We start from the raw sequence: 10,867 nt of genomic DNA, 5'->3' as shown, positions 1-10,867 counted from the left end.
GTGTATAAAATGTACCACGATGGTGATGGGGCGCCCATGTGTTAAATACACGTGCGTTAGATGCTGCGCAGTTTGCCCGAACCCTCTGTAGCCTCTATTATAACATGTAAACAAACCTTGTGTTCATTGGTTCTATAAGGATTTTATTTCGGCGTTGAAAACTGATGAAAAACCAATGAAAAACAATCTTGTATAGGTGTTTGGTGAATTTAGATATTTGTAGACTAAATGTAAATCGACCACCGACGGTCATTCGTTATGCTTGCGCTAGATGTGGCAAATATGTATGTCGCAGCTGGGGCTGCGTAGCCACGGGAAATACTGCATTCTTCGAAAACAAGCCTTATTGAACTGAATTTGAAAATGCATGAAAACAATCATCTACGCTGTTTTCACGTTCTTAAGCAAATTGAAACGGTTCTAGCTTTGAAAATAGATTATTAACTCATTTATGCAGAGTGATCCATTATTGAAACATCAAACCCATGTTAGTTATTTATAACCTTTAGAGTTAGTCACTGAGTTAATTTCAGAGTTAGTCACAGTCACAGCATTGAAGAGATGGGTGTGTTGCGGTCTCCTCAAAAAGTAAATTTTCTGCCCATTTCTTAAGAGCTAACAATGCAAATTTGGATTCAGCCCAGTTCAATGGGGCATCAGACAACATGTACAGTGGGAAATAATTGTATTGACTAAGCAGCAGAATGAAGTGCTCATGAAAATAGAAAGAAGTCATTAGATGTTCTCATTGAAGGCAAAGGCAATGTTGTAGGCAGATGGTATGACACCAATGTTTAAAGGCAGATGGTATGACAACAATGTTTATAGGCAGATGGTATGACAACAATGTTTATAGGCAGATGGTATGACAACAATGTTGTAGGCAGATGGTATGACACCAATGGTTATAGGCAGATGGTATGAAAATAATGTTTATAGGCAGATGGTATGATAACAATGTTTATAGGCAGATGGTATGACAACAATATTTATAGGCAGATGGTATGACAACAATGTTTATAGGCAGATGGTATGACACCAATGTTTATAGGCAGATGGTATGACAAGAATGTTTATAGGCAGATGGTATGACAACAATGTTGATAGGCAGATGGTATGACAACAATGTTGATAGGCAGATGGTATGACAACAATGTTGTAGGCAGATGGTATGACACCAATGTTTATAGGCAGATAATATGACAATAATGTTTATAGCAAGATGGTATGACAACAATGTTTATAGGCAGATGGTATGACAACAATATTTATAGGCAGATGGTATGACAACAATGTTGTAAGCAGATGGTATGACACCAATGTTTATAGGCAGATGGTATGACACCAATGTTTATAGGCAGATGGTATGACAAGAATGTTTATAGGCAGATGTTATGACAACAATGTTGATAGGCAGATGGTATGACAACAATGTTGATAGGCAGATGGTATGACACCAATGTTTATAGGCAGATGATATGACAATAATGTTTATAGCAAGATGGTATGACAACAATGTTTATAGGCAGATGGTATGACAACAATGTTTATAGGCAGATGGTATGACAACAATGTTTATAGGCAGATGGTATGACAACAATGTTGATAGGCAGATGGTATGACAACAATGTTGATAGGCAGATGGTATGACAACAATGTTGATAGGCAGATGGTATGACAACAATATTGTGGGCAGATGGTATGACAACAATGTTGATAGGCAGATGGTATGACAACAATGTTTATAGGCAGATGGTATGAAAACAATGTTGATAGGCAGATGGTATGACAACAATGTTGATAGGCAGATGGTATGACAACAATGTTGTGGGCAGATGGTATGACAACAATGTTGATAGGCAGATGGTATGACAACAATGTTGATAGGCAGATGGTATGACAACAATGTTGATAGGCAGATGGTATGACAACAAGTTGTAGGCAGATGGTATGACAAAAACGTTTATAGCAAGATGGTATGACAACAATGGTTATAGGCAGATGGTATGACAACAATGTTGATAGGCAGATGGAATGACAATAATGTTGTAGGCAGATGATATAACAACAATGTTGTAGGCAGATGGTATGACAACAATGTTGTAGGAAGATGATATGGCAACAATGTTGTAGGCAGATGGTATGACAACAATGTTGTGGGCAGATGGTATGAAAACAATGTTGTAGGCAGATGGTAAGACAACAAAGCTGTAGGCAGATAATAAGACAACAATGTTGTAGGCAGATGGTAAGACAACAATTATGTAGGCAGAAGGTATGACAACAATGTTATAGGCAGATGGTATGACAACAATGCTGTAGGCAGATGGTATGAAAACAATGCTGTAGGCTGATGGTAAGACAACAATGTTGTAGGAAGATGGTAAGACAACAATGCTGTAGGCAGATGGTATGACAACAATGTTATAGGCAGATGGTAAGACACCAATGCTGTAGGCAGATGGTATGACAAAAATGCTGTAGGCAGATGGAATGACAACAATGTTGTAGGCAGATGGTATGACAACAATGTTGTAGGCACATGGTATGACAACAATGTTGTAAGCAGATGGTATAAAAACAATGTTGATAGGCAGATGGAATTACGTCAGTGTTGTAGGCAGATGGAATGACGTCAATGTTGTAGGCAGATGGAATGACAACAATGTTGATAGGCAGATGGTATGACAACAATGTTATAGGCAGATGGTAAGACAACAATGCTGTAGGCAGATGGTAAGACAACAATGCTGTAGGCAGATGGTATGACAAAAATGCTGTAGGCAGATGGAATGACAACAATGTTGTAGGCAGATGGTATGACATCAATGTTGTAAGCAGATGGTTTGACAACAATGTTGTAGGCAGATGGTATGACATCAATGTTGTAAGCAGATGGTTTGACAACAATGTTGTAGGCAGATGGTATGACAACAATGATGTAGGCAGATGGTTTGACACCAATGTTGTAGGCAGATGGTTTGACAACAGTGTTGTAGGCAGATGGTATGACAACAATGTTGTAGGGAGATGGTATGACAACAATGTTGTAGGCAGATGGTATGACAACATAGTTGTAGGAAGATGGTATGGCAACAATGTTGTAGGCAGATGGTTTGACATCAATGTTGTAGGCAGATTGTTTGACAACAATGTTGTAGGCAGATGGTTTGACAACAATGTTGTAGGCAGATGGTATGACAACAATGTTATAGGCAGATGGTATGACAACAATGTTGTAGGCAGATGGTTTGACAACAATGTTGTAGGCAGATGGTATGACAACAATGTTGATAGGCAGATGGAATGACAATAATGTTGTAGGCAAATGATATAAATACAATGTTGTAGGCAGATGGTATGACAACAATGTTGTAGGAAGATGGTATGGCAACAATGTTGTAGGCAGATGGTATGACAACAATGTTGTGGGCAGATGGTATGACAACAATGTTGTAGGCAGATGGTAAGACAACAAAGCTGTAGGCAGATAATAAGACAACAATGTTGTAGGCAGATGGTAAGACAACAATGTTGTAGGCAGAAGGTATGACAACAATGTTATAGGCAGATGGTAAGACAACAATGCTGTAGGCAGATGGTATGAAAACAATGCTGTAGGCTGATGGTAAGACAACAATGCTGTAGGCAGATGGTAAGACAACAATGCTGTAGGCAGATGGTATGACAACAATGCTATAGGCAGATGGTAAGATAACAATGCTGTAGGCAGATGGTATGACAAAAATGCTGTAGGCAGATGGAATGACAACAATGTTGTAGGCAGATGGTATGACAACAATGTTGTAGGCACATGGTATGACAACAATGTTGTAGGCAGATGGTATAAAAACAATGTTGATAGGCAGATGGAATTACGTCAGTGTTGTAGGCAGATGGAATGACGTCAATGTTGTAGGCAGATGGAATGACAACAATGTTGATAGGCAGATGGTATGACAACAATGTTATAGGCAGATGGTAAGACAACAATGCTGTAGGCAGATGGTATGACAAAAATGCTGTAGGCAGATGGAATGACAACAGAGTTGTAGGCAGATGGTATGACATCAATGTTGTAAGCAGATGGTTTGACAACAATGTTGTAGGCAGATGGTATGACATCAATGTTGTAAGCAGATGGTTGACAACAATGTTGTAGGCAGATGGTATGACAACAATGATGTAGGCAGATGGTTTGACACCAATGTTGTAGGCAGATGGTTTGACAACAATGCTGTAGGCAGATGGTATGACAACAATGTTGTAGGCAGATGGTATGAAAACAATGTTGTAGGCAGATGGTATGACAACATAGTTGTAGGAAGATGGTATGGCAACAATGTTGTAGGCAGATGGTTTGACATCAATGTTGTAGGCAGATTGTTTGACAACAATGTTGTAGGCAGATGGTTTGACAACAATGTTGTAGGCAGATGGTATGACAACAATGTTATAGGCAGATGGTATGACAACAATGTTGTAGGCAGATGGAATGACAACAATGTTGTAGGCAGATGGTATGACAACAATGTTGTAGGCACATGGTATGACAACAATGTTGTAGGCAGATGGTATAAAAACAATGTTGATAGGCAGATGAAATTACGTCAGTGTTGTAGGCAGATGGAATGACGTCAACGTTGTAGGCAGATGGAATGACAACAATGTTGATAAGCAGATGGTATGACAACAATGTTATAGGCAGATGGTAAGACAACAATGCTGTAGGCAGATGGTATGACAAAAATGCTGTAGACAGATGGAATGACAACAATGTTGTAGGCAGATGGTATGACATCAATGTTGTAAGCAGATGGTTTGACAACAATGTTGTAGGCAGATGGTATGACAATATAGTTGTAGGAAGATGTATTGGCAACAATGTTGTAGGCAGATGGTTTGACATCAATGTTGTAGGCAGATTGTTTGACAACAATGTTGTAGGCAGATGGTTTGACAACAATGTTGTAGGCAGATGGTATGACAACAATGTTATAGGCAGATGGTATGACAACAATGTTGTAGGCAGATGGTTTGACAACAATGTTGTAGGCAGATGGTATGACAACAATGTTTATAGGCAGATGGAATGACAATAATGTTGTAGGCAAATGATATAAATACAATGTTGTAGGCAGATGGTATGACAACAATGTTGTAGGAAGATGGTATGGCAACAATGTTGTAGGCAGATGGTATGACAACAATGTTGTGGGCAGATGGTATGACAACAATGTTGTAGGCAGATGGTAAGACAACAAAGCTGTAGGCAGATAATAAGACAACAATGTTGTAGGCAGATGGTAAGACAACAATGTTGTAGGCAGAAGGTATGACAACAATGTTATAGGCAGATGGTAAGACAACAATGCTGTAGGCAGATGGTATGAAAACAATGCTGTAGGCTGATGGTAAGACAACAATGCTGTAGGCAGATGGTAAGACAACAATGCTGTAGGCAGATGGTATGACAACAATGTTATAGGCAGATGGTAAGACAACAATGCTGTAGGCAGATGGTATGACAAAAATGCTGTAGGCAGATGGAATGACAACAATGTTGTAGGCAGATGGTATGACAACAATGTTGTAGGCACATGGTATGACAACAATGTTGTAGGCAGATTGTATAAAAACAATGTTGATAGGCAGATGGTATGACAACAATGTTATAGGCAGATGGTAAGACAACAATGCTGTAGGCAGATGGTATGACAAAAATGCTGTAGGCAGATGGAATGACAACAATGTTGTAGGCAGATGGTATGACATCAATGTTGTAAGCAGATGGTTTGACAACAATGTTGTAGGCAGATGGTATGACATCAATGTTGTAAGCAGATGGTTTGACAACAATGTTGTAGGCAGATGGTATGACAACAATGATGTAGGCAGATGGTTTGACACCAATGTTGTAGGCAGATGGTTTGACAACAATGCTGTAGGCAGATGGTATGACAACAATGTTGTAGGCAGATGGTATGACAACAATGTTGTAGGCAGATGGTATGACAACATAGTTGTAGGAAGATGGTATGGCAACAATGTTGTAGGCAGATGGTTTGACATCAATGTTGTAGGCAGATTGTTTGACAACAATGTTGTAGGCAGATGGTTTGACAACAATGTTGTAGGCAGATGGTATGACAACAATGTTATAGGCAGATGGTATGACAACAATGTTGTAGGCAGATGGTTTGACAACAATGTTGTAGGCAGATGGTATGACAACAATGTTGTCCATGCTGTATCATCTGATGTTGTTATCTCCTGTATTTTTAAATCGTTCTTTGCAAAAATTGAAAACAAAAATCCAAGTACCAGCAGCCAAATCAAGTCTACAACCATTTCATGGGAGGGTACAGACAGAGCTGATGAGAACACTGATAAATATCGGATATCAATCCCTGGGATGGTCCTCTGTTGTTTTGATTTGAATCGGCTTTACAAAATGAAGCCAGTGGTTCGGCTCTCAGACAAAAAAATACATTTCTCTATTTCGTGCAGGTAGACCTGTTTCTCTATTTCGTGCAGGCAGACCTGTTTCTCTATTTCGTGCAGGCAGACCTGTTTCTCTATTTCGTGCAGGCAGATCTGTTTCTCTATTTCGTGCAGGTAGACCTGTTTCTTTATTTTGTGCAGGCAGACCTGTTTCTCTATTTCGTGCAGGTAGACCTGTTTCTGTTTCGTGCAGGTAGGCCTGTTTCTCTATTTCGTGCAGGTAGACCTGTTTCTCTATTTCGTGCAGGTAGATCTGTTTCTCTATTTCGTGCAGGCAGACCTGTTTCTCTATTTCGTGCAGGTAGATCTGTTTCTCTATTTCGTGCAGGCAGATCTGTTTCTCTATTTCGTGCAGGCAGACCTGTTACTCTATTTCGTGCAGGTAGACCTGTTTCTCTATTTCGTGCAGGTAGGCCTGTTTCTCTATTTCGTGCAGGTAGACCTGTTTCTCTATTTCGTGCAGGTAGACCTGTTTGTTTCCCTGCAAAGCTCAGAATCATGAACGTCAATGGAGTGACAAGTTATGAAGGTGGATCAAAGTCTTTTCTTCTGGTTTTCAAGTCATGAAACCTTTAGAATGTTTATTCTGCTTCAATTAAGGTATACACATTTCTTTTCATTTAGGGCCCTCAATGTGTGGAGGGCTGAGGTTCCAATATATAAGGCTACAAAAGATCTAAGTAATACTCACGTTTTATTAAGAATGGTCAAACTATGTTAACAGTGGCATAGCTAGGGGGAGGGGGAATTGGTCCTAATTCGTAGGCCCCTACATGAGGGGGCCTCAAATGAGTGTCCGAAAGTATATGTGTATTAAATATTACGCCACTGCCATGTAATCTTGCTATTTATGTTGTTATATAAGCTAGTGACCCTGTTGCATGTATTCCTCACAGATTAACTCTATCCGTGCGGGGCTACTCTCAGGGAGTAGTTTCCATAGCACTGACTAGTTACTCTCATGGAGTAGCACTGTCAATAGAACTGCAATTTAAAAGTGTTGCAACAAAAGTGCTGGACAGACTTCATATGGAGATGAAGGACAGATTCCATAAGCTGTAAAACCATGTGGACCCCTTTGAGTTTCTTTTGAACCAAGACACTCTTAGACACCTGTTGGATTCTATGGATGATGACAAGGTGATGAAAAACTATGTTATTTGTTTGTGTATGATGAAATACAGGCTAATCGCTTGTTCAATGATTTCATTGATACAGGAGCACTTTTCATCAACAAACCAGTACCACTATCACCAATAGCCTCATTTAGGAAGCTTTCTTCATGTGGTAATGATGTGTACGTAAATCTTGCAACCTCCATCCGAGTACTGCTAACTCAGGCCATTTCCATTGCATCATGTGGGAGATCATTCTCAAACTAAAGTTAATCAAGAACTATCTCAGGGGCACTATATGCTAGAAAGACTTAGCAGCATGGCTTTAATGTCAGTGGAGTAAAAAATACTAGACAGCATTGATCTAGATAACGTTATAGATGACCTTTGCTGGACAGAAAGCACGACGTGAGTCGACATGAATTGAGATTTGTCACTTGTGTATTATCTCGCCAATAAACAACGGTATTATTCATTAAAAGAGCCTTAATGTTTTTTTTTAAATATTACTCATATACTTTACCACAAAGTCTGAAACGGGAACTTCACTTTTGTTTTTACTTATATATTTATTATCTCCTGTCAGGGGCCCCTAAAGAGGTCTAATCCAATGGGCCCCCAGTGTGTTGATTTATTTCAATAATATATACAATATCAATACAGGCATCTCACAATGTGTTTCATATTTTAAGAGATTAGACTTGTAGGACTCAAACGATACGCTCAGATCTTTCTTATATTTCTATTGACTTATGGCGATAACACAAATGATAAATCTTGCCTAATAACATGTATGTAGACAGGGTGATCTAAATCAAATACTCGAGGAGTAGATCTAGTCAGGTCTAGTCAGATCTATAGGCTCATAAACGAAGACGTTTAACAGTGTATTGACAAACTGATTGTACACCATGACGTCTGCTGATCACGTGCTTCCTGTTCATAATGTCGCCTGTTAGAATGATCGAAGAAAATGTTTCCATTATAGAATAAAAAAAAACAAATTTTGAATTCTGAAAAATGCTGTCAATGTCTTGTCACAGTTGAATAGCACGATAAAGTGCCAAAGATCTGTTCATAGTTTATTCTTTCCCTTAACACAATAAAATGAACCACTGGTTAAAGGTAAGACAATAATAATAAATAGCACTAAATGAAATGATTTCTGTGTCAGAAGTCCAAGGACAGTCAATACATTCCAGCAGGTTTACCATTCTTGTTTAAAAGTGTGTCAAGGAGAGAGTCAAGAACAAGACACGTATTGGTATTTTGATTTAGTTGTTTGGCATGACACACACACAAAATCCATTTGTCTGACAATGTTGAACTTTGCTGTCACGTTGGAGCGTTGACATTCTGTCAAGTGCTGCAGACACAGGTACTGGTCCACTTTCTGTAACCTTCCGCTTGCGTTGTGTGACCGCATAATCTGGGGAGCTCCGTGGCCCACAGTGTGCGGGTAGCTTATAGATTTACTTCAGGGGTCCCTAATCCTTTATGAAATGGACACATTTCTTTTTTACACCCTAGAGACTTAGACTATCTGGATTCTCTTTTTTTAAAGTACGTTAAAACATTTAAACGTGTACATATTTGTATTGTTAATAAATGTTTCATTGCCATTGCTTGAGTCCTCTTAGAACTTAATGTGAGTTGACAGGCCTAGTCATGAGCGATGTTTTGTTTTCACGTTACAAAACTACTTTAGTTTTTTTTTAGACATTTGGGGAAACAGGAGCGACCATATGCATCCATTCCTCTGTTCCTGTTTCATAGCGTTTCGCCAATTCTTTAGTATTGCCTTTGATTTTCTATGACCTACATTTCCTAATTTTAAGGAAACTGTTTCTTACAGGACTTTTTTGTAGACTTCCCAATGCTCTTGTGACAATCCCTGCAATCTGAGTTCCATATCCACCTAAGTGACCCCATCCACCTGATTGCGATATTCACATAAGAGTCCCGTTCACCGTAATGGCTATCCACTTGAGTACCCTAAACCTCTGAGTGCCCTAAACCTCTGAGTACCCTAAACCTCTGAGTGCCCTATACACTTAAGTGTCATATTCATCTTTGTTTCTGATCGCCATTTCTGCATTTTTTTTTCTAAACCTAGGAAGTGGAAATGTTTTGGGTTCATGAACTTAACAGAAATAGAAGCTACTGTTGGAAAACAGACACTTTGATTTAAATCGCATTAAATAAAAGTAACCAATTGTTCATTTAAGGCTTACTTAGTCTCCATGTGACATTGATTTTGAAATGTTTTGTTCTTTCATATATTGATATTACTATTACGAGATGCGAAGCGAGAAGAGTGGACAGCGTGAAAGAGCGCCGAACCAACAAAAGGAGAAGCAGGGCTATCTGCAACTGACCAAATCTATCAATGCCACGTATTCGGCCGGCTTTTTAAAGCGATAATTGGACTTTACAGTCATCTTCGAGTCCATAGGAAATGAGAAATGTGCTCATCTTCGAGTCCATAGGATATGAGAAATGTGCTCATCTTCAAGTCCATAGGATATGAGAAATGTGCTCATCTTCGATCACGAAAGAAATATATATATAGCATGGGCGTAGCCAGGATTTTTTTTCGGGGAGGAGAGAGAATTCTCTGCCCCCCCCCTGCCAATATATATATATATATGTGTCTGTGTGTGTGTGTACAGAGGGATATAGATAGATAGATAGATAGATAGATAGATAGATAGATAGATAGATAGATAGATAGATAGATAGATAGATAGATAGATAGATAGATAGATAGATAGATAGATAGATAGATAGATAGATAGATAGATAGATGTAAGAGATATAGTGATATTACTATTGTTTATATACTCATATCATATAAAGAGATATAGTGATATTACTATTGTTTATATACTTTTATCCTTCAATACAAAATTAAATATAAAGAACACCTTAGTGACTTGGATAGAATGTCTCTACGAGCCGCATGCGGATCATAGGCGGCATTTTTTCGAGCTAGGGTACTCTTACCACAGGCTGAGAACCGCTGCTCGATAACATAAGATAAAGAGAACTAAAAGGCCGTGCCACCTTAAGTTATGTTTCAATGATGTTACGATTTGTGTGTGTGAGCACATGTGTTTTTCAGAGAGTGTGTGTTTGAGAGAGAGCACCTGTGTTCTTCAAAGTGTGTGTGTGTGTGTGTAAAGAGAAATGTGATGTTTCCTTCAATAATATGAGTATAAAGTAATATAATACGTTAAAAAAACTAA

The sequence above is a fragment of the Biomphalaria glabrata genome, chromosome 2 (genome assembly GCF_947242115.1).
Source record: "Biomphalaria glabrata chromosome 2, xgBioGlab47.1, whole genome shotgun sequence".
Lineage (NCBI taxonomy): Eukaryota > Metazoa > Mollusca > Gastropoda > Planorbidae > Biomphalaria > Biomphalaria glabrata.
Note: the sequence above shows the minus strand (reverse complement) of the source record.